Below are 24,801 nucleotides of genomic sequence, written 5' to 3'. Positions count from 1 at the left end.
TGTTATTATTGAATTCCTCACATCCCTGAGGATGTGGGACAAACTCTCAGAGAACTGCTTGTGTGAAAAACTCTAGCTCTCTCCAGGGTGGCCAGGGACAGTGTAAGGACGAGTGGCTGGAGAGACAGGAAGGAGCTGGCAGGCACCATGATCAAATGTGCTCTCCACCGCAAGAGCACACAGAGCCATTAAGAGAGACTTTAAGCACAGGAGAAGCATGATCAAGTGCAGGCTGGGAGACTGACTGACTGACACTCCCCTCGTTGTCGTCCCCATCTCTGTAGAATGTGATGACGCCCGCCGGGTGTGGTGGCTCACACCTGGAATCCCAGCACTTTGGGAGGCTGAGGCGGGTGGATCACTTGAGGTCAGGAGTTCAAGACCAGCCTGGCCAACATGGTGAAACCCTGTCTCTACTAAAAATACAAAAATTAGCTGGGCGTGGTTGCACCCTCCTGTAGTCCCAACTACTTAGGAGGCTGAGGCAGAAGAATCACTTGAACCTGGAAGACGGAGGATGCAGTGAGCTGAGATGGCATCACTGCACTCTAGCCTGGCAACAGAGCAAGACTCCGTCTCAAAAAAAAATAACAAAATAAAATAAAAAGAATGTGATCACACCTATCTTGCAAGGCAGTTTTTGCTCAAAGCCAATAAGGTGGCCCAAAGTGTGTTGTGTCTGGCACAAGAAAGGGCTCAATGAATAGTGTAGGAATGAAAACCAAAAAGTAATGTCCCATTATTTATAATGGCCAAAAAGCAGAAATAACCCAAACGTCTATCAACCAATATTTGGAAAAACAAAATGTGATCTATCCATACAATGGAATGTTATTCAGTCAGTAAAAGGAATAAAGTGCTATTACATGCTACAACATGGATGAAACTTGAAAACATTACACCAGGTGAAAGAACCTACACACAAATATACGAAATGTCCAAAATAAGCAAAATCCATAGAGACAGAAAGTAGATTCGTGGTTTCCAAGCAAGGAAGGAATGGAAACTACCTGCTCATAGACACAAGGTTTATTTTTGGGTAATGGAAGTATTTTGGAGTTCATGGAAGTGGTGGCATGACTTTGTAAATCTACTAAAAATCACTTCAATATAGTGAGTTTTATGTTATGTGAATTATATCTCTATTAAAAATTGCTTTAAAAAATTGCTTTAAAGACCCCCATCCACAGTTTCACTTTTCCAAGGTCTGAAAATATTAAATGAAAAATTCCAAAAATAAGTCATAAATTTTAAATTGCATGTCATTCTTAGTAGCATGATGAAATCTCCCACCTTCCCGCTCCATCCCATTGAGGATGTAAATCTCCTTTGTCCAGAGTGGCCACACTGTGGATACCACCCACCCATGACCACTAGTCACTTATGACCCATCTCAGTTCTCATGTCAACAGATCACAAGAAGAAGGGGGAGTACAGTACAGTAAGAGACAGAAGGAGACAAACCACAATCGTTTAACTTTTATTACAGCATATTGCTATAATTGTTCTATTTTATTATTAGTTGTTAATATTTTACTGAGCCTAATCTATAACTTAAAATTTACCTTAGGTGTGTATGTATAGGAAGAAACACTATATATATATATATATATATATAGTGCAGTACTATCCATGGATTCAGGCATCCACTAGGAATCTTGGAACATATATCCCATGGACAAGAGGAAACTACTGGAATGCTGAATATTGTGGAAAACTTGTTAAAGTCAGAATATGTAATAGGCAATAAACAGGAAGGTTATCTTGCTCTGCTAACCCTCAGATAACCAGACGTGAGCAATCTCACCAGCAATCAAAGCTCGAATCATCATTCCACACTTGGAAAGTGGCCAAAATTAAGAAGCCCAACAATATTTAGTGTTGGCAAAAATGTGAGGGAAGAAGCACTTATCCGCCACCGCCAGGCATGTATTAGTCTGGCCACACCAGCGAGCAATTTGGCGGTGCCTACTCAAAGTGGAAGTGCACATACCATGTAACCCAGCAATTCCGCTCCTAGAAACTCCCCTACTGAGACGTGAAGAGATACAAAAGGATGATTAGAGCAACATTTGTCATGATATTATAAAAAAGAAAACAATGAAAATGTCTACCATTAGAGGGATAAAAAGAAAACAGTGATACATATTCACACTACCAAATACCAAAGATCAGCTAAAATGAACTACATCTATCAATAATGTGAATATGAACAATGCCATTTAAAACCCCCCAAAAATGTAAGCACTCAAAGCAATAGATACAGATTTATGTAATAAACGTGTGAAAATCTGGGCAGAAACAAGCCACACCACACTCATGAGAATTGTCCCTCTGGGATGACGGAGGAGAAAAGGGGACCTCCCCTCATCAGGAACGTTTCTTTCTTTTTACTGTCTGGGGCCATGTACAACAGCCAAGCCAGATGGGGAAATAAGACGAGAGTGGTTTCTGCAAGCTCCACATGACTAGAACATTAGTCTCCTCATCCTCTGAAAGTCACTCTTACCAGGCACCTCTGCAGTAGCGTCCCTTTCTCCTTTCCAACATGAGCCATGAAGCTGGACAGCCCCATAGCAACAACACAGACTAGAGGTCGGATGGACTTCATATGAATCTCAGTTCCACCCCTTCCTCTCTGTGTGGCCTTGTCACTGGGGCTTTCTAAGCCCCCATTCCTCAACTATGAGACAGTAACAAAACTCACCTCCTGGACTTGTTAACACAGTTAAATTATGTAATCCTTCCACCTGTGACATCACTACAGGAAGTGCTCCAGATAAAATAACACATAAAATAGATGTAGACACATAATAAAGTACTTGGTACAATATTTGAGGTCAATAAATATTTTCATATTTATATATAAAATAGATAATAAAGTAAGAGTTTATCTTGCTCCTTGCAAGTTAAACTGTCTTGTAAATAGTTATTTGCTCCTTTAATAGTTTATCCAAATAAAGATAAACTATTAAAGGAGCAAATATGTGATCTGAGGAAAGCCCCAAATTGCACTAGTTCTGTAAAATGAAGAAGAAATCTGGCCAGACACAGTGGCTCATGCCTGGAATCCCAGCACTTTGGGAGGCCAAGGCAGGCAGATCACTTGAGCCCAGGAGTTCAAGAGCAGCCTGGGCAACATGGCGAGACCGCATTTCTAAAAAAAAAAACAGAAAAAAACAAAAAAAAACAAAAATTAGCCAGGTGTGGTGGTGCATGCCTGTAGTAACAGCCACTGAGGAGGCAGAGGTGGGAGGATTGCTTAAGCCAGGGAAGTCAAGGCAATGAGCTGTGACCATACCACTGCACTCCAGCCTAGGCAACAGACTGAGACCCTGTCTCAAAAAAAAAAAAAAAAAAAAGAGGGCCAGATGCGGTGGCTCATGCCTGCAATCCCAGAATGTTAGGAGGCCAAGGCAGGCAGATCACCTGAGGTCAAGAGTTTGAGACCAGCCTGGCCAACATGGTGAAACCCCGTCTCTACTAATAATACAAAAATTAGCCAGGCGTGGTAGTGCACACCTGTAATCCCAGCTACTCAGGAAGCTGAGGCAAGAGAATCACCTGAACCCAGGAGGTGGAGGCTGCAGTGAGCTGAGATCATACCATTGCACTCTAGCCTGGGTGACAAGAGCAAAACTCCATCTCACAAAAAAAAGAGGAAATCCAGGCTCTAATAAGTAAGAAATCAGTTCAGCACAAACATAAATAAAAAGGGAACTCTGAGTATGATGCTTGAAAATTAACAAAACACAGCAAGGACCTCACAGGAAGTAGGCACTTCACGTGTGTTTGAGGTTGGACACATCTTGAAATTATCTTCCTAAAAAATACAAAACAGCATATAAAAACGGCACCTTGGTCAGGCGCAGTGGCTCACGTCTGTAATACCAGCACTTTGGGAGGCCGAGGCAGGCATATCACCTGAGGTCAGGAGTTCGAGACTAGCCTGGCCAACAAATTGAAACCCAGTCTCTATTAAAAATACCAAAATTAGCCTGGCGTGGTGGCACACACCTGTAGTCCCAGCTACTTGGAAGGCTGAGGCAGGACAATCGCTTGAGCCTGGGAGGCAGAGGTTGCAGTGAGCCAGCCTGGGCAACAGAGCGAGACTCTGTCTCAAAAAAAAAAAAAAAAAAAAAAAGGCAGCACCTTCTGTCTTAAATGAGCCGGGTCACGGTAACTCGGAGATCAGCAGCAAATGTGTCTAAAACATTTCAGGATCAAGAATCCCACCTACCCTCTCGGGCCCACCCTTCTGCCTCTCAGCTCCCCACCACCACTGCTTCGATTTACTCAAAATACCCATGACATGACGGGATAAATGCAAAGTCAGCAGGGAACACAGCTGATTAAATAGTGTCCCTTCAGGAAAAAAACTGAATGTGTTCACTGGCCGAAGCTGCAGTACTCAGTTCAGGTCCCATGGGTGCCCAGATGATGGATCCCTGATTCCTGCCCTCAAGGGACTGGGCAGTGGAGGAAAGGCAGAGCTTGTCACTACCTTATCTAAGACCCTGAGATGGGACCCTGGCTCTGTACCACATTCAAGTCACGTCATAGTTTGAACTGGGGAGTGAAATGGTGTCTCCTGAACTGCTAGCCTTTCTTACATCTCATGCTAGCATTTCAACCCAACTGCAGTTTGCCCGTCACTCTCTCCACTTTCTGTTTCGTTTATTCTGCCATTGCTCTTACTCTGACTTGCTCTCACAGAAGTCCCGTAGTTGGCTGAGAATCTTAATATTCCCTGCTGTCAATATGTAAAGTACCCATTATTTGCTCATGAAAACTGAGTAAAGCTCTGTGGTTCCCACTTTCCCAGCTGCTGAAACCATCTTCCCTAATAAGTAAGAGTCCGTTACTTGAAGGACACATTTGAGTCTTTCCTGTAAATCAAGTAGGTAATTTTACTTGCAACATTTTTGTTGCTGCAATAAGAATACTTTACTAATCAGGCCAACCCAGTGGCTCGTGCCTGTAATCCCAGCTGGGATGCTGAGGCTGGTGGATCGCTTGAGGTCAGGAGTTCGAGACCAGCCTAGCCAACATGGGGAAACCCTGTCTCTATTAAAAATTAAAATTAAAAAAATGGCCAGGCACAGTGGCTTACGTTGGTAATCCCAGCACTTTGGGAGTCCAAGGCAGGTGGATCACCTGAGGTCAGGAGTTCAATAGCCTGGCCAACATAGTGAAACCCTGTCTCTACTAAAAATATAAAAATTAGTCAGGTGTAGTGGCACATGCCTGTAACCCCAGCTACTCAGGAGGCTGAGGCAGGAGAATCACTTGAACCCGGGAGGCGGAGGTTGCAGTGAGCCGAGATCACGCCACTGCACTCCAGCCGGGGCAACAGAGTGAGACTCCATCTCAGACAAATAAATAAATAAAATTTTAAAAAAATTAGCCAGGCATGGTGGTGCATGCCTGTAATCCCAGCTACTCAGGAGGCTGAAGCAGGAGAATTGCTTGAACCCGAGAGGCAGAGGTTGCAGTGAGCTGAAATGATACCACTGCACTCCAGCCTGGGTGACAAAACGAGACTCTGCCTCAAAAAAAAAAAAAAAGAATACTTTACTAATCAGAAAGGGCAACAATACCATTTCAATTTTTTTAAAGCAATAATTCTATAATATAAAGAAATGATGTAAAAGGATATCTGATATCTGCAGATATTAAAATTTGAGTAGTAGAATGCTTACAGTAATGACATGGATACAGGTTCCTAGCAGACCCACAGAAAAGTTGTCATGTACAATATGATAGCCTTTTTTTGTAAAATGTGCATATCTACATTAAAAGGATATGAAGAATCTCCCAAAATGCTAACAACAGTCATGTCCAGGTAGAGGAATTTGTTTTTTGTTTTGTATTCTTCCATGTTTTATAAGTTTTCTGCAATTAACACATGTAATTTTTCAGATGTGAAGAAAGTGCTTTTTAATTACTTTAATCAGATAAATAAATCAACAAATTTTCCTCAGAACAAAAGAGACCAATGTAAGTAGCTAATGCAAATATTATTGATCTGCTCTTGCCTGAAATTAACAGCACAGTAGAAGCTAAGCTCAGGGCTCTATTCCCCATGGAGAGACCCCTTACACAGTCAGGGCAAAGGACATGGCCAGATAACAGTGTTTAGACGTGTCTTTGATGTTCTCAGCCTTCATCCTGGACGGCCGACCAGCGGAAACAAAAGATCATTCTCATAGCACTGGCTGCAGCCGGCCTGTGTGCGCCCACCCCTTGCTGTTGCTGTTTCCCAGGCTGACCCCTGCACCCACACACAAAGGCCTCATTTGCAGCACGGTCAGCAGTGTCAAACATTCTCTCCAGATTCAGCCATTGAAAAGACGTTTCTTTTTTTCCAAACCAGCTTTGTGTCTTCATGACCCAACTGGAGTGAGAATGGAGTTTTGGAAAGAAATATACAAAAAAGACAATCTGCCTTTCACAATTAATAATAATTCTGTGTTTATGGGGATTGCAGATACATTTTGCTTATCTGTGCTTTTTATGTTCCCCCCACCATGAACATGTTTGTGTAGTGAAACATTTTAAAATCATAACCATTTTTTAAAATGAAAGCCCACGCTTCCAAAATAGCACTTGAGTTCCACGTGCTCTCTGCACAGGTTTTTAAGCAGCCAGCGGCTGTACGCCACATTTGGGGCTGGGAGAGACGTCACAGGGACTGACAACTGAAATCAGTCAGCAGTTCCGGCGGGTCTGCAACTGACAAAGGAGACAAAGTGGGCACCCAGCCCAGTCATGCCCATGCCTACCACAAGGTCAGCTCCACCCGTGGGTCAGTATGCCCCAGATCAGCCCAGGATGCCAAGTGTCACCACCCTCTCCCCAGGCAGGCAGGCTGCCCAGCTGCCCAGCCGCAAAACTACATAGGAACTCAGACTCCCATCACCCAGTCAGCTTGGCTGTCCCCTGACCCACGTCCCCACCTCACTGCCCCCCAGTTCTGACTCACAGTGTCCCGAAGCTGAGCAGTCTTTGTGGTCCTCTTGAAGCCTAGAATTAGCTATGTGAACATCATAATTTATTATGCAAACTTAAGGCACTGTTGTGTCCCTATATATTCGACTTGATAATAAAAAGCAGGAATTCTTAAAATCTTAAAATAAATAAATGCAAAAGCAATCCATCGTAGGACAGATAGCCTTTTCAATAACTGTTGCTGGAACAACTGGGTATCTACAGGCAAAGAAATGAACCTTGACCTAAACCTTTTACAAAACCTAAACCTTTTACAAAAATTAACTCATAATGGATCACAGACCTACACATAAAACATAAAACTATAACATTTCTGGAAAAAAACAAATTTTTTATGATCTAGGCCTAAAGAGTTTTAAAATTTGACATCAAAAGTACAATCCATAAAATAAAAAGTGGATACATTAGACTTCATAACAATTAAAATGTTTTGCTCTGCCAGGAGGTTGAGGTTGCAGTGAGCTGTGTTCATGCCACTGCATTCCAGCCTGGGTAACACAGTGAGACCCTGTCTTAAAAAAGAAAAAAAAAAGTTTTGCTCTGCAAAAGACCCTGTTAAGAGGATGAAAAGACACACTGAAGAATGGAAGAAAATGTTTGCAAACCACATACAGAACAAAGGACTAGTACTTAGAATATATATATATATATTTTAAAACTTTCAACACTCAATAGTATAACAAAGCAAAAGAAGCCAATTAGAAAATGGGCAAAAGACATGAAGAGATGTTTTACTGAAGAGGATATACAGATAGCAAATAAATCATGAAAAGATGTTCAGTGTCATTAGTCAATAGGAAAATACAAATTAAAACCACAATATGACATCACTATGCATCTATCATAACAGCTAAAATAAAAAACAGTGACACCATCAAATGCTGGCAAGGACAAAGAGAAGCTGGATCCTCACACATTGCTGGTGGGAGTGTGAAATGGTACAGTCACTTTGGAAAACTCTTTTATAGTTTCTTACAAAATTAAATACACAATACACAACTAAAATAAGACCCAGCAATTGCACTCTTGGATATTTATCCCATAGAAATTACAACATATGTTTACCCAAAAACCTGTACACAAATGTTCACACTAGCTTTATTCATAAGAGCCAAAAACTGGCAACAACTCAGATATCCTTCAACAAGTTCACGGTTCAACGGACTGTGGTGCATTAGTATCATGAAAGACAATTCAGCAATAAAAAAGAATGAACCATTGATACTTAAAACAACCTCGATGAATTTCCAGAGAATTACAATGAGTAGGAAAAAAGAAAAGCCAATCTCAAAAGGTCACATACTATATAATTCCATCTATATAATATTTTTGAATTGACAAAATTATAGAGATAGAGAACAGATCACCAATTGCCAGGGATGGGAAAGAGAATTAACCACAGCTATAAAAGGGCAGCACAGGCCAGGCACAGTGGCTCACGTCTGTAATCCCAGTGCTTAGGGAGGCCAAGGCAGGAGGATCACTTGAGGCCAGGAGTTCAAGACCAGCCTGGGCAGCAAACTGAGACCCCATCTCTATCAAAATAATGTTTTTAATTAGCCAGGCATGAGAGTTCAAGGCTGCAGTGAGCTACGATCATGCCACTGAATTTCAGCCTGGGCAACACAGTGAGACCCCAACTCAAAAAAAATAAAAAATAAATAAAAGAGCAACATGAGGGGTCTTTATCAGGATGGAACCATTCTGTATCTTGACTGTATCAATGTTACCATAGTATATGATAGTTTTGCAAAATGTTATCACTGGGAGAAACTGAGTATAGGGTACACGAGACCTCTGTATGATTTCTTACAAGTGCGTGTAAATCTACCATTATCTCAAAATAAAAATTTGAATTAAAATGTAATAAATACTATAGACCAGCAGTTTAACAATATTCTTCTTGCTAGCAGCTTGCCACAACCCTGTGCAACCTGAGCAGCACAGCATCCTTTCACCAGACCTCCCCCTTGTTCGTCAGACATGTGAGGGGGTGGTGGGGTGCGGAAGATAAGTCGCTGCTGCTTGCCATTGTCTCCTGTGTGAGAAATCTCTCTGGGTATTTGCAACCTTTATACAATATTAATGGGGATTAGAAGGGAGCATCCAAAGGCCAGGTCAGAGCCAGTCCTTTTCACTCATGTAAATGACCTGAGACAAATATAAACCAAGAGGGTTCACATCCTAACAAGGCATTTTTGTTCCCATCCATGGTGATCGAATCATTGAAAGAAGACCCTGTTGGTGACCCCAGCCCAAATCTGAAAGGCATTTGCATCCCTGTGAGCTGGGATCAGTGCACAGTGGCCGGTGGCTGATCTCCACAGATCGAGCACAGGAGGTTGAGAGTTTCTAGGAGGAAGTAAAGAGGCTGACGCATCTGCTAGACTCAAGGACAGTCCCAGCAGCACCTCCACGGCGTGCAGAGAGGGAGGAAGCACCACGGATAAGGAGAGCCAGCTTCACAGTCAGGCAGAGCCTTAAACCCCAGCCGTGCCGCTTTTTGGAGCTGTGACCTCCTTATCCTCTCTGAGTCTGGTTATCTTCACCTGGAAAACGGGGTTGCTGTTACGTCCCTCCCAAAGCTGCTGCAAAGACACAGAAGAGGAGCGCCACGCACAGACTCACAGAGGAGCTCAGTGACACTGGGCCCTTCCTTCCCCTACTCATCCAAGTTCCACAATACCGAAAATCCCGTTCACTCAAAAAAAAAAAAAAAGCAGCTTATCCTAACCAAGATTCGAGGGACTAGTACTCGCGGAGCCTAGGCGCTCAGACCCGGGCCCAAACTGTGTGTGTCCAAACTCTGTCTCTGCCATCTCCCAAATGTGTGACCTCAGACAAGCTACTGAACGTCTGTGTGCCTCAGTTTCCCACTCTGCAAAATGAGGATAATAAAATTCCCATCTACCTCATAAGGTTGTCATGAGGATTGAGGGAGTTACACGTGAAGTGCTTGGAACAGTACATGACCCCAACTTATTTTTTTTTTTAATGCATCCTTTTAGGTAACAGTTTGGTTAGAAGAAATAAGAAAATTTCCTCAAGGCCATTTTTTTCTAAATTTTGTGGAAAAACAATTATGTTGTATGAAAAAAATACTAGGCTAAACCGAATGAAATTGCCAATATGCTGTGATTTTCACCTACAAAAATGGCAGGTTCGTATGGTTCCACCCAGTTAGTAAATTTCTGAGCCTCAGTTTACACATCTGTAGAATGTGTACCCTAGTCCTTACATTCTGAGGCTATGGTGAAGCTTAGTGCTGATGTAAAATGTTGGCACAAAGGAGGGACTTAGTAAATGACAGCAGCTGGTGGTATAAAGCCACCAATCCTCTTCCCAGTGAGATGCTCAACATGGCTTATGAGCAATGTGTCTATAGAAAAAGGTGTGGAGACAAGCAGACGATGTAATAGGCCTGATTCCCCAGGAAGACCAGGAAGACCAATCAATGTCACAAGCGCAGGGGCAAGTGTGGGAGACCCACCTCCCAAAAGGTCACAGAATGACACAGAGCAACCACCATGAGAACAGAGCAGGAGGTGTGGACAGCCATGAAAACTGAACACCACCAGCGGTGAGCACCTCTAAGGCCAGGCCCCAAAGACAGGTCATGGGTGATGATGACACTAATAATAAGAGTCACAAGTTGGGGGCTCTTTTCATATACGAGGCAATGGTCTAAGCACCTGATGTGTAACCCGCTGGATTTTGGCAGCCACCCCATGAGGTGTTGATTATTATTGACCCCATCTTACAGATAAAGAAACAGATCTAGAGAACATTAGGTAGCCTGCCCAAGTGTCACTGAGTTTGGATTTGACCCCGACTCTACAGGACTCCAGGTGACCAGCTCTTAACTACACACCCATTAGCTTAACCACTCAGATCACTCCCATTTAAAAAGGTGTAGGATTATCATCATTGAAAGACATGGCCAAATAAGGAAACCGTAAGTTAGCAGTTGTATCAGGAAAGGACTCCGGATTTCTAGACCAAAGTCCCCCTCCATCAGTCTCTTACGAGAGCAACTCTAGAGCAGCGTCCACAGCAATGCTTCTCAACTGTCAGCATCCATAAGACGCACCTGGGTGGCTCTCATTCAGAGGGTCTGGGGGCCCAAGAACGAACATTTCTATTGATTTCCCAGGTGATGCCACCACAGCCCATCTATAAACCACACTAGAGGATCCAGAGGGTGTCTGATAACTCCAAAATTTCATGAGTCTCTGTGGTGCAAGTCAGGGAAGACGGCTTCAGTGTTGGGGGCACCCCTGGGTCAGACTGCCCCTGCAGCCCATCTTCTCAGCCTGGCTCTGTCCACCTTCTCTCCCACTTTGGAGTAAGACAAAAATGGGTTCCCTACCATCTGCTGGCTGTGCAACCCTGGGTAAGTCTGTAGGCTTTCCTACACCTCCGTTTCCCCATCTTTACAATGGGTACCACACTCCAGCTTACCACATAAGGAGCGGTGAAGGAGCCTATGTAAGGTACCTGGACTTGGGAAAAGGTCAGCAACTGTTCATTTCTTCTTTCATCTTTTCTCCATCAGATTCATTTCTCCTAAGCCCCCAAAACACACCAGCTCAAATTCTACTCTCTCTAAACCTGTCTCATGTCTGTAGCCATTCATAAGGATAACAGCAATACCTTACATCTCTGGAGTTTACAAATTGCCCCCTGAGATCAGAGTCTGCAGCTTATACCTGATGTGCCCCTTACCATGCCCAGTGCAACACTTGGCACAGAGCAAACATTCAATAAGGACTTACTGGTCAAAAGAACTGACTAAATCTGCTCTCTAAAATTTGGGGAGAAAAATGCAACCTTCAAAAAGCTTGCATTAGTACTGGCTCAGTATAACATATTGTATAAGGAAACCAATTTGACATAGGCTAATTCAGGGGTCCCCAGCCCCTGGGGCACAGACCAGTACCAGGCCATGGCCTATTAGGAAGTAGGCCACACAGCAGGAGGTGAGCGGTGGGCAAGCGAAGTTTCATCTGTATTTACAGTCCCTCCCCATTGCTCTCATTACCACCTGAGCTCCGCCTCCTGTCAGATCAGTGGCAGCATTAGATTCTCATAGGAGCTCAAACCCTACTGTGAACTGTACCTACAAGGGATCCAGGTCGCACTCTCCTTATGATAATCTAATGCCTGATGATCTGAGGTGGAACAGTTTCATCCTCCCCAACACCCTGTCCATGCAAAAATTGTCTTCCATGAAACTGGACCCTGGTGCCAAAAAGGTTGGGGGCTGCTGGGCTAATTGATATAAACAAGGTTCAAGTTCCTATGGCATACAGTATTTACCTCATTTCCTTTCATGTCGCAGTTTCCACAAGCCTATGGACAACATGACGTGGGGACTTACTGTATAACCAAGCTGAAAATCATACAGTTGGGATGCTACCCAAGGTGTCTTTATTGATAGGTTTGTATGATCAATCATCTTGGGATAACTGCTCAAGGCCGGCAGCTGCCATCAGCCCTTCCCGGGACTTGGGCTCTGCTTCCTGACGGGATATCTCCAGCTGCTGAGCCTCAGCTCCCATTGTTTAAGCCTAGTCTTGCTGGTTTGCGTTACTCCTGTCTGTTCTCTGCTCCAGCTGTGACTGGCCCCCAGCAGATAAGGAGCCATTTTCTTAGGGCATACCCTCTGTGGGTACTGCCTGGCATGACTGCCTTGGAGACGCTTGCTGGCCCCACAGGCACTAGGGGTCACCTTCTCATTGCAGTTCCCTCCCTAGGAGGCCTCCAGTATGAGTCTCAAGGGGGCTGCCCTAGGGCACAGTCCAGATGAAAGACTGTTTTCCTCAAAAGAAACTTTTACCCTTTTCTTTTCCCTTACATTGATTCTGGCAAACTTTAATCCTACTGTCCCCACCCCCATTCATGCACTCACAGGCCCCAGTGAGTGGGAACTCAGCTCAGGGGGCACCCAGGTCAGGGTCTCACAGAAACCCACCCCTCATCCCAAACGTCTCACAGCAGGGAATGAGCCTCTGCCATACGAAGCCGGCTCCAGATCCCAGACTGTGATAACACAGCTGAGCTCCCAATTTATCATCCTCCTGTTGGGGAAATCCTGTACATATGGCCAGGAGTACAGCTGACTGGGTCTTCAATGGCTAACCAAGAAACAAACCAACCAACAAGCATTTCTTGATGGAACATACTGAGGGTTTGGAGAAGAAAGAATGAGGGATGTTTCTGTCCTGACTTAAGACTTAGCCAAATGTGGCATGGTTGCTTCTAGCAAGTGGGGTGGGCATGAGGGAAGAGCCCACTCAGGCCTGGCGTGTCCATGACGATACTCCAGTGCTAGGTGGACAATCCCAGAGTAAAGTGCCACGTTCAATGACCATGGAAACGATGCATGGTGGCCAGGCAGGGAGTCAAGCAGATGGCTGGAAGAGCGATGGGGAATCCAGGGAAGAGGACCGTGAAATTGATAGCACCAAGGGCATCTGTCCCAAGAAGTGGGAATAGTCACCAAGTCAGGGTGCAGACACTAGAAGTCAGTGAAAGAGGCTGGAACAGCGATGGCCAGGCCTCACATACATAGTGGATTGGGGCACTAAACTAATCGGTAGGAGGGTAATTAGCAGAACTGGGCACAGAGAGCCAAGCATTGGAACAAGGCAGAAATTGGGCATCCAAATATGTCAATGAGCTCTTGGTGAAGAGGAGAAACTGAAGAAAACTGGCTGCTGAGCCTGGAACTAGAGGGTTAAGCCACTTATGGCCTCCAGCCTCACTCCTGGGAAACAGGGAGGCTGCTTATGTTTACTTGAGACCTACTACATGCCAAGAACACTTTTCATGAACAAAATATTCAATCTTATGAAAATTCTGGGAAATTATTATTGTCATTATCAGATGATTAAGTGGAGGTATAAGAAGGTGGAATAGCTCTTCCAAGTCTCAGCTAGAGACAAAACATGCTTCTAATCCTCTGTGATTTCAGTCATATCATATTACATTCTGTGCCCAAAGGTAAGCATTAGGTCACTGGCCCTACTCTCAGACTTATTTCTAAAAACCTTTAGTAAGCTTTTGAGTGATTTAGCCCATTTCTTTAGCTTTAACTCAGGCTTCTAATAAGTCATTCTTCTGATAACATTGACAGGATTTGGACATTTTACCAAAGAAGCTGTATTAAAAGAAATAAAACAAAAATTGAGCAGCTAATATGCAGATAGTATTTTAAGATTTCTAAATCATGAAAAAAGTAGATACAGAAATTTATACCATGCCAAGGAAATTATTAAGACAGTGCTATGCTGATTCATTTATTCATAATGCTTAGAATATAATATAAGTAGGGAAAATACAAACCTGCAAAAACAGTGGATCTAAACCACAGAAAATCCACACCAGAGCAAATCAGAGCCACAATGAGAGACCTCTTCACCCACTAGAATGGCTATCACCAAAAGACCAACAGTAACAGCTGTGCACAAGGATGTGGAGAAACTAGAACCTCCATACAGTGCTGGTAGACATGTAAAATGGTGCAGCTAATTTGGAAACAGCCTGGCAGTTCCTCCAAAAGTTAACTTAGAGTTCTCATAGGACCCAGCAATTCTACTCCTAAAGTACATACCCAAGAGAATTAAAGACACATTTCCAAGGTCGGATGCAGTGGCTCATGCCTGTAATTCCAACACTTTGGGAGGCCAACGTGGGCGGATCACCTGAGGTCAGGAGTTCAAGACCAGCCTGGTCAACATGGCAAAACCCTGTCTCTACTAAAAATATAAAAATTAGCCAGGCGTGTTGCTGCGTGCCTGTAATCCCAGCTACTCAGGAAGCTGAGACAGGTGAACCACTTGAACCTGGGAGGCAGAGGTTGCAGTGAGCTGAGATCGCGCCACTGCACTCCAGCCTGGGCAACAGAGTGAGACTCTGTCTCAAAAAGAAAAAGACAAACACATTTCCATACTAAAAATTTGCTTATGAATATTCCTACAAGCATTATTCACAAAAACCAAAAAGCAGAAATAACCCAAACATCCATCAGACTGATGAATGGATAATAAAATGTGGTCTATCCATACAATGGAATGTTATTCGGCCATATAAAGAAACAAAGTTCTGATACATGCTACAACATGGGTAAACCTTGAAAACACATGCTGAGTGAAAGAAGTTTGACACAAAAGTCCACATATTACATGGTTCCATTTATATGAAATATTCACAATAGACAAATCTGCCATAGAGGCAAAAGGCAGTCATGGTGGTCAGGGACTGGGAGAAGGGGATGCAGGCAGTGACTGTAATGGGTCTGGGGCTTCTTTCTGGGGTAATGAAAATGTTCTGGAATTAGATCATGGTGACAGTTGCACAACTCTGTTAATATATTTAAAAGCACTGAATTGTATTCTCCAAAAAGGTAAATTTTGTAGCATGTAAACTGTAAAATTGTATTACAATTATATATATAACATATAATTGTAATTATATATGATAAAATTATATATATTATATATGATGTAATTATATATGATAAAAATATAATTGTAATTATATATAACATATAATTGTAATTATATATATAACATGTAATTATATATAACATATAATTGTGTATATATAATTATATATAACATATGTAATTGTAATTATATATAATATATAATTGTAATAAAATATATAATTGTAATATAATTATAATATTATTTGTTATATATCTAGTAATATATAAATAAATAACATACAAATGTTATTGTACTACAATTATAATATATAATAATATGGTTCTGACATTCAGATACTACTCAGCCGTAACAAGCCACTGCTGAGCCTGTTCCTCATCTATAAAATGGGAATCATAATTCTAACTTTGCTGAGTTGTAAAGAGAGTGGCAATTCACCTAAAATACTTTTACGTGGTAGATTCTCAAGTAGTGGTGGCTATAATAGTAATAATCATTCAACTAACTCTTGAGTCTGAAAGGCAATGGAATGAAAGGTATTTAAGTCGATGAACTACTCTTATATGCATGAGCCCCTTATTTCATTCTTCTCTTTTATTGCCTCCATAGTTCTCTGCCGGAATCTATCTAAGACATTGCTAAGCACATAATAGAATACTGTTATTTGAAAAACACGGAAGTAAATGATCTTTTGTCTCAAATTCTCCTACATTTGGGGGCAAAACTTCAAGGTAGAATTCTTCCCCTGCCCCGCCCCAAGACAGAGTCTTGCTCTCTCGCCCAGGTCAGAGGGCAGTGGCGCAACCTTGGCTCACTGCAACCTCTGCTTCCCCGGGTTTAAGCAATTCTCCTGCCTCAGCCTCCCAAGTAGCTGGGGTTACAGGCATGCACCACCACGCCCGACTAATTTTTGTGGCTAATTTTTGTGTTTTTAGGAGAGATGGGGTTTCACCAGGTTGGCCAGGCTGGTCTGCAAACCCCTGACCTTGTGATCTGCCCACCTCAGCCTCCTAAAGTGCTGGGATTACAGGTGTGAGCCTCCGCACCCAGCCCAAATTGAATTCTTAATTGTTCTCTAATTGTTCCTACCAGTATTAGGCTTGGCATTCTATCCAGAGTTTGGTAACTTCCCTAAAGAACAAAAGCTCATTTATTCATTAGGTATTTACTGAGTACCTTCTATGGGCCAGCCGTTGTACTGAGTGCTGGGATACAAGGGTGACCAAAAATGATCTGATCGCACATGTTGCATACTGGGAGGAGACAAATATAAAACAAATAAACATGTCACTGCAAATGTGGTATGTTATGTAAAGTACTTCTCAATCTTTTTTTTTTTTTTTTGAGATGGAGTTTCGCTCTTATTGCCCAGGCTGGAGTGCAGTGGTGCAGGCTCGGCTCACTGCAACCTCCACCTCCCAGATTCAAGCCATTCTCCTGCCTCAGCCTCCCAAGTAGCTGGGATTACAGGCACCCATCACTACTCCTGGCTAATTTTTATATTTTTAGTAGAGACAGAGTTTCACCATGTTGGCCAAGCTGGTCTCAAATTCCTGACCTCAGGTGATCTACCCACCTCGGCCTCCCAAAGTGCTGGGATTACAGGCGTGAGCCACCGCGCCTGGCCTCTTTCCCAAATCTTTATGAATCACTTTAACTATCACTCAGAGTTCCTGATCAACAAAAGATCCCACTGTCCTTCCACAGCCAATATCATTCTGCACAGAGGGAAGAAGTCTAACGTTCGGTTGACTTACAGAGCTACAAGCAAGTAAATGCGCACTTTCCAGGAGGTTTTGTTTCTGTTGTTTTTATTTTAAGAGCTTACAGACTCCTCCGCCACCTTTATGGATTCACGGTTCTTAAGGTTGACCACCCATCAGAGACCCCTGGAGGAGTTCGTTAAACCACAGACTGCTGGTCACCACCCTAGAGTTTCCGAGTTGGTCTAAGGAGGGGCCAGAGAATCTGCATTTTGCACAAGTTCCCTGACGACATTGATGCTGGTCCAGATACTAGAATTTGAGAACCACCACAGCAGACAGGCAGAGCGTATGCTTCAGTAAAGTCAACGTCAGAAGGAAGCTTTCAGGTTACCTAGGCCAGACTCCTCAAGGAGCAGATGAGAACCTGAGCCCCGAGAGAACCACCTCTGTCAAGGTCAAAACTGAACAAGTAGCCGGGCACGGTGGCTCACGCCTGTAATCCCAGCACTTTGGGAGGCCGAGGCGGGCGGATCACAAGGTCAGGAGATCGGGACCACAGTGAAAGCCCGTCTCTACCAAAAATACAAAAAAAAATTAGCCCGGCGCGGTGGCAGGCGCCTGTAGTCCCAGCTACTTGGGAGGAGAATGGCGGGAACCCGGGAGGCGGAGCTTGCAGTGAGCTGAGATCGCGCCACTGCACTCCAGCCTGGGCGGCAGAGCGAGACTCTGTCTCCAGAAAAAAAAAAAAAAAAACTGAACAAGTATAGCAGGTCCCTAACTCCCAGGTCACCAGTTTTCCTGTTCCATAACCTCCCAGCCAGTCCACCTCCTTTTGTTGAGCCCCAGAAGACATTCCCTTCTCATTGGATTCTGATGTAAACTCGTGGTCAAAAACACCAGGGGCATGAAATGATATCATGTCTTGGATTTACTTTAAAGTGACCCAAAAGCGTTGTGGTGTGGGGAGGGAGGAAACACAAGAAACAAAATTGACAAAATCTTGACAATTGCTGAAGCTGAATGATGAACACAGAGGCTCACAATACTCATCTTTCTATTTTGGGACACGTTTGAAATTTTCCGTAATCAAAAAGAAGTCATCAGAATCAGATGGATCAAGATTTGTCATTGCACATTTCTGAAGGGCTTAGTCTCTCACACTACCCCTGAAATATACCGTCTCCCTCAGAAAAAGTGTGTTTTGAACAATGCCAAGCCTTGGCTGGGCACTCAAGGGATGCAGACAAAATTAAGACATAAATGTCTGTTCCCAAGAAGCCCACAATTTTGTGGCATAAATAAAATGCAACCGTTGTGCTACAGGGTTGAACAGTAGCAGCAGAGACAGTTAAGAGTCAGCTAGATTATACCCACTGAGATCAAGAGGACTGAGGCAAGATTTCATCTCTTTTCATTTCATGTCCCTGAAGTTCAATATTTTTGTCACTTCCTAAGAGCAGTCAAGTTTGAGAAATGTGTACTACCATCAATCAGTGATGTTTTACCAAAATAGAAAGAACATTAAAAGTACAAATGATAGGCAAAGCTCAAGCATCCATTAGAGAAATACTGAAATTACAATTTATCAACACAATAGACTATAAAATTGTTATTTAAAATTCGGCCGGGCGTGGTGGCTCACGCCTGTAATCCCAGCACTTTGGGAGGCCGAGGTGGGCGGATCACAAGGTCAGGAGATCGAGACCATGGTGAAACCCCGTCTCTACTAAAAATAGAAAAAATTAGCCGGGCGCAGGGGCGGGCGCCTGTAGTCCCAGCTACTCGGGAGGCTGCGGCAGGAGAATGGCGTGAACCCGGGAGGCGGAGCTTGCAGTGAGCCGAGATTGCGCCACTGCACTCCAGCCTGGGCGACAGAGCGAGACTCCGTCTCAAAAAATAAAATAAAATAAAATAAAATAAAATAATGTCAAAGAAATATTGATATTGAAATAAGCAATGTCCATAATATATTACATTAAAATGAGATATAAAATTATATCATATAATTTTAACTTTTAGAAGCATATAGAATTTCATTTTTATAACAGGAAAAAAATAGGCCACAGTGTTCAGAGTAATTATATCTAAATCATAGATTTCTGTGGTTGGTTTTTTTTGTTTGTTTTTCCAAGACGGAGTTTCACTCTTGTCACCTGGGCTGGAGTGCAATGGCGTGATCTCGGCTCACTGCAACCTCTACTTCCCAGGTTCAAGCAATTCTCCTGCCTCAGCCTCCCAAGTAGCTGGGATTACAGGCACACACCGCCACACCTGGCTAATTTTTGTATTTTCAGTAGAGACAGGGTTTCACCACATTAGCCAGGCTAGTCTCGAACTCTTGACCTCAGGTGATCCACCCACCTCAGCCTCCCAAAGCACTGGGATTACAAGAGTTGGGATTACAGGTGTCAGCTATCACACTTGGCTTTTTTTTTTTTTTTTTTTTTGACTCTTCTGTATTTTCTTAAATTTTATGTTATGTCACAAATATATATTACTTCTCTGAGAGCCTTCCCCTGCCTTTTTAGTGCAATTAGCTTTAAAGTACTACAATCAAGTTGGGCGAGGTGGCCTATAATCCCAGTGCTCTAGGAGACTGAGACAGGAAGATTACTTGAGGTCAGGAGTTTAAGACCAGCCTGGGCAACATAGTGAGACCTCATCTCTAAAAAAATTACAATTAAAACTAAGTTTTTTGTAAAGTACTACAATGTATGTGTATGTCCAGAAACTGAACCAATAGATTCCAAGACTCTCCATTAAGGCAGTAAGAGCTGAGAGGGTTAACTGCCTGGAGTCATTACGAAGGAATTACAGGTCCCCCTGGACGCTCTGGAATAGCTAACCCAGAGTTCTATGAGCTGTCCAAAGTCAGCCCTAATGGTTAGTTGCCCCCTCAAAAGCCCTAACTGCTTCCTTTCCAAGTCTGGAACAGAGAATGCTAGAATTTGGGAAAGGTGAGATTATTGAAAGCAAGTTCCCTTCACCAGCCCATCCCACAGCCTTTGCTTTAAATGTCCCGGTCACTCTCAATCCTGATTATGGTGCCTGGGCATGGGCAGCATGCAGGGGGCTTGTCCTCTCTCTTTATGTTACACTTATGTTCTTCCCATCCTGATTTTCTAACCATTCATTAGCTCTACTCTGAAATAGCCTCAGAATACTCTGAAATCTCTAAATAATTCAAATTTTGAATCCCCAAAGTGAACACAGTTGTCTTTAAAAGGGGGTTTCTAATGTCAAGTAAAATGATAGTACTAGAATGAACATCTGTAATGCCACAGGCATTCAATAAATTGCTTACTAAGTGAAAGAAACAGTGATCAACTTTGCACCAAGCATAGAAACCGTTTAGATAGGCTGTTTGAGATCAAAACCTCTCCTATTGAAAGTGACAAGGGAGAAACACAGATGTTTCAAATGTAGTGGCTCTCGCTTGTAATCCCAGCACTTTGGGAGGCTGAGGCGGGTGGATCACTTGAGGGCAGGAATGCAAGACCAGCCTGGCCAACATGGTGAAACCCTATCTCTACTAAAAATACAAAAATTAGCTGGGCATGGAGGTGCACACCTGGGATCCCAGATACTCAGGAAGCTGAGGCACAAGAATCACTTGAACCCAGGAGGCAGAGGTTGGCAGTGAGCTGAGATTGTGCCACTGTACTCCAATCTGGGTAAAAGAGCAAGACTCTGTCTCAAAAAAAAAAAAAAAATTAAAATAAAAAATTTAAAAAAAAATACACACACACACACACACATATGAGATAAAAAGAAAATAAAATAAATGTTGCTTCTAATTACCTACCCAGCAAAAGATTTCAGGTTTTGCTCCAATTGGCTATCTTCATGAATCAGAATCACTTTAAACTACCAATAAACCATTTAAACCATCTGCAATAACAAGAAAGGCCAAGATGGAATTCAGTTTCAGCCTGAGCTTTCTTCACCCCCTGCTCCATGCAGTGGAGTGCAGTGGCATGATCATAACTCACTGTAGCCTCGAACTCCTGGGCTCAAGTGACCCTCCCAACTTAGGTTCCAAGTGCTAGGCCTCAGGCATGTGCCACCGCACCCCGCTAACTTTTTTCTTTCTTTTTCTTTTTCTTTTTTTTTTTTTTTTAAGAGATGAGAGTCTCGCTATGTTGCCCAGGCTGGTCTTGAACTCTTGGCCTCAAGCAGTCCTCTGGCCTTAGCCTCCCAAGTAGCTGGGATTACAGGTGTGAGCCGGCCACGCCTGGCTCCTGAGTTTACTTCTTTCTCAAGAAAGAATTCTTGCCCCTGAAAGAACAGCAGAACCCCTCGTGAACTGCAGTTGGGAACTGGAAATGCCACAGAAAACATTGCAAACTTTAAATGAACCAGATTTTGGCATGAAAAAAAGACCTGTAGAAAGATCTCCTCGTCTGTGTTCCGTTTAATTTGTTTCACATTTTAAATTTGGTTTTTGTTTCCTAGAAACAAGCTTTTCTGAGAAAGCACTCAGAAACAGTGGTCTGGAAACAATGGATTGCTTATAAACAATTCTGCAAATCTGCCCAGAGATTTAAGAAATTCTAAGAGGATGGAGAAGTGGAATTATAATTGGCCTTTAAAACTCCCAATAACAAAGTGCTACAAACCAGGCGGCATGACCACAATATTTATAGAAGATGAAGCTCAGAATCCCCATGTCTAACTCCCAGGTTAAATGCAGAAATTAAAGTGCTCTCACTGGGAATAAAAGAGTGTTTATTCAAGCTAAATTTACACATTTATTGTTTTAAAGGGATAATAAAAAGTCTTTCAAGCCCTGAAGTAACACTTAACTCTAATAAAAGTTTATTAAAGAAAAGCTTCAGTATACAAAGTAAGTAGTTCTTTTTTGCAGGTCCTCAAGACCAGGGATCAAAAGAGAGTTGACAGCAAAATCGTCTGGAGTCCCTCTGCATGAACGGCGGCTCTCCCAGTCTCCAGCCGCCGGCGCCCCGGTGGCCAGGCCACACACACACACACACACACACACACACACCCCTTCTTGTACTTCAGGGAAGCAGCCTTTGTTCCCAGGACCCAAACTGGGATCCAATTAGGAAGTCCCCACCTCCCCTGAACTAGCGCAGGAGCCCCTAAACCACCGTCCCAGGGCCACTCAGGAAAGATGCCCCAAAATTTTCTCCCGGGTCCCAAGTGCTGGGGACATGTGACTGCCACACTGGGCTCCAGACAGTCTCCCTAAACAGAGGCAGATACACACACACATACAGACCAGCCTGGGCAACATAGTGAGACCTCATCTCTAAAATGAGGTCTAAAACGCACACACACACACATCCTTGCAATACGATTATCACCGTCACTGTTCACAGCTCCCACCTACCGAGCGCTCACCATGTGCCAAGCGCCAGGCGCCTCGCGTGCTCTCTCTCTCATTCACACACACACACACACACACACACGCACACCGATACTCACGTACACATGCACGCACGCACGCGCGCACTCATACACGCACACACTCACGTGCACACACGCACACCCATACACACGCGCGCGGGCGCGCACCTATTCACGCGCACACACGCACGCACAAGCGCACGGCAGCGGCAGCACCCAGGTCCCTACACGCTGCCAGGGCCGATCCCGGACACCTCCCACCTTCTTCCCGGGACCAGGGCCAGGAAGTGCCCGCGTCCGGCGGGGCGTCCCTTCCCTGCCGGGCGCCGAGTGCCCGCCCGGAGCAGCCCCGCACAGCCCCGCGCCCCCGCCCCGCCCGCGGCCGTCCGGCAGGACCGCTCCTACCTCGGGCCCTTTGTCCTCCGGCCGCCGCGGCCCCGCTCCCGAGCGCCCGCCGCCGACAGAGGCCAGCCCAGCCTCCAGGCTGCGCTCGCGGCCGCAGCGCCAGGCCCCGCAACCGGCCCTGGCCCTGGCCCGGGCCACGGCGTGGGGCGCTCGGCAAAGCCCGGATCTCCGGAGGCGCGGCCGGCGCGGAGGACTCGACCCCTGACACCGGCCGCCCCCTGCGGTCCACTTCTCCGGGTCTTCGGGGCGGCCGCAAAGGAGGGCCGGGCGGTGGGCTTGGCGGCCCCAGGACCTCCGCCGGGAAGGGTTGGGGGAGGGCGGGGGGCCGGGACCCCCAGCGGCGGCCGGCGATGGATGGACGTGACAGGGACAGAGGGGAGCCCCCGCGCCCTCCCACCCGGGTTCGCGCCCCAGGTCTGGAACCCCAGTCTTACCCTGTCCCGCCCACCCTCCTCCCCAACAAAGACGCGCTCCCCCATCCCGTGCCCGGCTCCCCGCACCCCAGGGAAGGTCGCCGTGCTGGGCCGCCCCGCCCGCTGACCCTGCCCTGGCGGCTGCCGGGTCCTTCCCGCGCCCACCTGCGTGGGTTCCGAAAGGTGGAAGGAACCTCGCATCTGGGGTCCGTGCGACGTCTGCGCTCAGCTGTGTCTTCGTCCTCCCTCCTCTTCCCGGGGCTGCCCTCCCCGCAGCGGCCCCGTCCCACCCCCGGGCCCAGGCACCCCGACATTCCCGCGGGGCCACACTGGACGCCCCTTCCGGTGACAGGGCACTTAGCGGAGAAGAAAATCTGGACAGAGGTTGGGAGACCCCTTGGAGGACCGAGGTCATTTTGTCGCTTGGGAACGCAGGTGCCCAGACGGGACACGGCAAGGCTGTGAGGCAGCAGAAGTGGAGCCCAGGCTTCCCTACAGCTCCACCCCAGGGGCCCCTGGACCCTCACGCTCGGCCGCGGGGACTGGGCCCGACCGAGCGCGGTGACCGCGGGCGCCCGCCGCCCTCTCCCCACCGCCGCCGACCGCTCAGGCCGCGGGAGATTGGGGGACCCGGTCCCCAACAGCTGAGGTCGGCGAGCGGCCCATGAGGGGCCCAGCCTGAGGTCGAGGAAAAGGAAGATTCTGGAACGATGGACCCCTGCCGGTGGAACCCCGCCAGCTTTCCCTGGTGACAGCCAGGTCAGAAAATGAGTGAATAAAGGAAGAAATGAACGAACCTCAGATGACTCCCTCAGTCCTCACTGGCGGCTGCTGCTGAGGTGGCCCCCAGCGAAAAGCGCAGAAGCAAAACTGGAGGAAGCTGAGGCAGGAAACAAAGAGAACTCGAGATTTCTATTTTTCCCTTCTCTCTCTCTCTCTCTCTCTCTCTCTCTCTCTCTCTCTCTTTTTTAAACAAAAGACAGGCCCCTGTGTTTTCAGGAGGCAGCCAGAGGCAGAACTGGAGTCAGGAAACCGGCCCTGCGCCCCTGCCACTCATCCCCAGGACCCACAGTGGGGCCTTGGGCCTAACAGCCACTGTCTTTGAGAACACCCTGAAAAGTCACAGTTCACAAATCTGGGCGGTTAAACAAAAGCGGGGAGTGAGGTTATAGGCCCCAGCAGCTGCCAGCACACCCCAGGTCCTCAGTAAAAGTGCAGCCTGAGTGAACCCCTGCAGCTCTCCATACTCTGATTGGCAGCACCGTCATTTTCCTTTTCGCTTTATGAAATAGCTCAAACACCCCCATTTGACTTTTCTCATTGTGAAATTTTCAAACACACGCTAAACTAGGAGAGTAACATAAGGAGCCCATGTGCTCAAGAACCAGCCAATCCTAACATCGTGCCACTCTTGCTTCAAATGTTTAAGACATGAATATCGCC

At 45.3% G+C, this 24,801-nt stretch overlaps 1 protein-coding gene across 14 annotated transcripts in view; it reads right to left on the bottom strand.

The window, feature by feature from the left end:
* LOC105486477 (growth regulating estrogen receptor binding 1) overlaps positions 1-24,266 on the bottom strand; it is a 159,739-nt gene extending 135,473 nt beyond the window's left edge. For 4 of the 14 annotated variants that reach the window (XR_011611459.1, XR_011611458.1, XM_024794296.2 and 1 more), the window contains exon 1: positions 23,524-23,542. The gene's annotated coding sequence lies outside the window, so the exon portion shown is untranslated. Of the gene's footprint in view, positions 1-22,523; positions 22,541-22,945; positions 23,069-23,523; positions 23,624-24,155 lie in introns of those variants that run through there. The other 10 variants (XM_011749351.3, XM_071076244.1, XM_011749349.3 and 7 more) reach the window with 7 other exon arrangements.
* Between the last annotated feature and the right edge of the window lie 535 nt (positions 24,267-24,801).

This window comes from Macaca nemestrina, chromosome 13 (genome assembly GCF_043159975.1).
Source record: "Macaca nemestrina isolate mMacNem1 chromosome 13, mMacNem.hap1, whole genome shotgun sequence".
Lineage (NCBI taxonomy): Eukaryota > Metazoa > Chordata > Mammalia > Primates > Cercopithecidae > Macaca > Macaca nemestrina.
This window is presented reverse-complemented; position numbering and strand designations above follow the sequence as displayed.